Here is a 4,128-nt window from a genome sequence, read left to right as displayed (position 1 = left end):
TCCACCCAGCGCCTGCTTCCACGGAGCCAGGAGCCCGGATCAATATTGCCTATAACTTCTCAGCTTGGCAAACGCGCCCACAACAAACGAGCACTTTGTGTGCTTCTGCAGAAAGAAACAATCCCGCACCGCTGACGATCATTTCTTGTGCCTTTCGTTCTTGTACTTAATTGAATTCTGGCTTTGTCCCGCAGTGCTGTTAGAGAAATAACTGAGACAGAAGTGTTGTCTAGCAGTCCAAGCAGGGAAACAAACCAATTAATAAATGTAATCCCAATTCTAATATTACTTTCTTGGTCAGATCTTAATCCAGCTCCTACTGAAGTCAAAGCGCCTTCTAGATGGTAAGGAATTAGCCTGAACAATAAATCTCCCTGCCTACCATCAGTTTGCAACCAGCCACGTTTCATACTTTTATCTGAAATAAATTATAAAAGTCATCACCATCTTTAGCAGCCTAAAAATAAGGGAGAACAAAGCAGGGAGGAAGGGCCCAGCTCAGGGAGTGGTTTGTGCCTGTACTGCGGTTTGGGCCATGGCCTGCTCCTAAGAAGTCTGACACAGAGCACAAGAAGAGCAGTCAAAGTCCCAAAACTAAAAAAGGTAAAACTTGCTGTTCTGGTTTACCTCCTGTATAAAACACCTTGATCTGCTCTCTTGGATAAAAGGTTTAGAGGGACAACGCTTTCCCCCATCGTAGCTCTCTTCTGAAGCCTTTCACGCTGCTGGAACTGGGCGTGTGAGGAGCAGAACTGGGTGCTGACACCAGAAATGAACATTTCCCTGTGGCCAAGGATCGCTGCAGCTGTTTTTGCTGCAGAACAGCAAGCGGAGGCTTGCTTTTATCTGACTTTGCACCCTGGTTGTCCAGTCCTTCAGGGTTGTGGATACCCAAGGCCGTGTCCCCTTTCTGTGAGGGCAGCCTACTCGCCTCCTCCTGAGGCACATCACTTCACTTCTGGCTGCACTGAAATATTTTCAGGCTCCTGTTTTTAGAAGTATTTCAGTTCAGTGGCATGTCTTCTTCTTTACCCTCACTCCCCAGCCTCCAGCAATATTTGCAGGTCTTCTTCTGGGTCATTTCTGTAGCAACGGGTTGAAGAGAACAGGTCAAGAAAGCCCGCAGTTGCCTACAGAAGATGTCTCTACACTTAACAGCATGTTTCGAGCCCAGTCCACTAAACTATTTTTAGTCTCATTTACCACAACTTGTTCATTTGAATAATTCTTGATAAAAACCCTTTTCAGTACCATAACAAACACCTTAGAGAAATATAAACACATTCTCCCCAACACCCCTATTGCTAAACAAACATGATGCCATGCTGGTATTGAACAATTTGTTTCCCTTGAGGCTAAACTGATCGCTGTTGGCTGCAGTTTGTTGGTTTTTTTTTTTCTCCTTGTTGTTGATGACATTGCATTATTTTGCTGCGGATCGGGCTGACACGCATAGTGTTATCGATATCTGTAACTTCTGTATCTCCAGACAAGCAAGTCTTTCCGGTGCTCCTAGGGTTTACCAGTTTAATAGCTCACAGCTCTCCTCACGCAGCTCTTCTAAAACTCTCGCTGCAACCAGACCTACTGGTTAAAAACAGCCAGCTTATTAGCGCATTTAGCACATTGCCAAGTTGCTGTTGGAAGGGAACAGATTTCATCTTCGCCCTTGGTGAATTCTTCACGCAGACTTTTCAAAAAAACATTTGGAGCAACAAGATATATTGAATCTATCTGCCATTTCTACATTAAAAACATGTTTTTACAGACTAGAATCATTGTTAGGATTTTTTTTTTATTAATAGGCATATTAAAAACTTTGTTTTACTGCCATTAGCTCTCTCGCCTTAGGTTTTTCCCTGTGTCCTGTCACTCCACCAAGACATTTTCTGGTTTTCCACCCTTCTAATTTATATTCATTACTATCTCTTTTTTCCCCTATTTGTGTGTGTGTGCGTGCATTTGTATTCAGCTACATTTGCCTACTTCAAGCCAGCTTGCTTCTTTTTACCAGTGTAACTTTTTTCTCACACTTGGGCAGCTGTGTGGCTTTGGGGCATGTAATCAACTCTTGCATAAAATTCCCAGTTACCCTTCACATTTTAGGAAGGCGAGAACGGCTGGACAGGGCGCGATCAAAGGGCCGCCGAGCCAGCCTCCAGCAGTGGCCAGCTCGCCCGGGCTGCACCTCCCCTCCTCATCCTTGTATGCAGTCATTTCCATTCACCTTTTCCGCACCATTTTTAGTCTTGTTACATCATGTTCACTCCTCAGTCAATTCCTTTCCAAGCTGACAAAGTCTGGTCTATTTAACATTTCTCTGAATGAAATGATTTTGGCTGTATCTGTGATCTCCCTTCCTGTCCTTTGCTGGACCGCGCTACTTCTCCTATTTCCTTTTGGAGATAGATGGAAACGAAACTACACATACCATTATGATGTCTTGCATTTTAAATTCTTTCTCCAGGATGATTATATTTATTTTTTTATTCAGCTTCATGAAACCGGATTTTTAAACCGTAAAGTATTTGTATGCTGCTGGTTTGGACTTCAGCTTCTTTGGATACAGAAGACACTCGAGACACCATCACCTGTGCTCCAGCAACCAGCAATTTTCAGTTGTGTGCCCTTCATGTTAAGTTAATGTCTAGTTCAGAGCCATGTGAGGCTGGATGCAGTCCCCACACAGGGAACTGCCAGCTGTGGGCTTTGGCAATTCTAAGGAAATTTTGTGTCAGCCTCATCAAAGCACAAGCCAGAAAAGGTTCAGATGGAAGCTGCAAGTATAATCTGAGATCAGACGACTGGCTGTATAGCAAAAGGCTAACAAAGCTTAATGTTGCTAGCTTATTCAAGAGAAAATAAAAGGTGATGTGATCATGACTCACAAACACCATTATGAAAGGGGTTTCTGGTGGCAGATGGATCTCTAATCTAGTGGTGTAAAGGCGTAATAAGATCCTGTGGCTGAAAGATGAAGCAGGACAAATTCAGATTAGAAACAAGACAAAAATGTTGGCAACAAGGGTGATTATACAAACAGCTTAAAGGGATGTACCAGATTCTCTAACACACAATGTTTTCAAATCATAATTAGCTGTCTTTTTAAAAGATGTGCTGCTGCTCAAGCAGAAATGATGGTCTCCATGCAGAAATAATCAGAACATAGTTTTTAGCCTGTATTAAGCTGGAGGTCAACCTAGATGATCTTAATTACCCCCTTGGCCTTAAGATCCATGAATCTCGAAAACTGAGAGATAACGGCACATATTTAACTACCTTGTGTTTTGAATGAGAAAAATTGGGACAATTGTTCATGGTGAATAATTGATTCTGTAAATGTAGACCATTTTTCTGCTCGTAAAATATCTGGGAACAGACCATTAACTCCTCTGACCTATTATTCACGTTTGATGGACAGCTGTCTTGCCCAGTACCGAATCTAGAGCGTGTGAGTTCTGCTGCCTAGCTGGCTGGAGGACAGGCGATGTGTCAGCTCACCTCGGTGACTGATTAGCATGAAGGCAATCCAGACAGGCATATTTAAATGTTTCACGTTCAGTTTAAGTGAACATGTGTAGGAACACAATTTGGAAACGCATGTTCCTTTAATCAAGCTCCACCATGTAATGGCTACTGAGGAGTCGGCGGAAAAACTGTGTAAGCCTCCCTAAAGCGGATGCATTTATTTTAAATGCTAAGGTCTAATCAAGCCATAGCCACAACATTATTTTGCTCATCAGTCATCCAGGTCCAGGTCGAAGAATGCATTTTGTTTTGAAAATGAACAAATTCCCTAGCCATTTGCATATACAGTGGGTAGTATAGTGGTGTCCTTCTAGGGGCTAATGCAATTGAAACTTCAAATATTCAAGATACTAGGTATTAAAAAAAAGACTTCTCTCACTTACCGTGTGTCAATATGCATGTGAGGAAGTGCAGCATACTGGGAGATGAAACAAGAGCAGGGGCAACTCACAGGGGCTGTAGTTAAATATTACAAAAACAAGGCTATAGTACCAGGATAGGATAAATACAAAGAGGAACATGTGTTAATGAGGAAAAAAAAATCCCTTTAAAAGCAATTTTCTTTAGCTAATTAAACCCATTTATGTGATTTTAGGACCA

The sequence above is a fragment of the Anas acuta genome, chromosome 3 (genome assembly GCF_963932015.1).
Source record: "Anas acuta chromosome 3, bAnaAcu1.1, whole genome shotgun sequence".
Lineage (NCBI taxonomy): Eukaryota > Metazoa > Chordata > Aves > Anseriformes > Anatidae > Anas > Anas acuta.
This window is presented reverse-complemented; position numbering follows the sequence as displayed.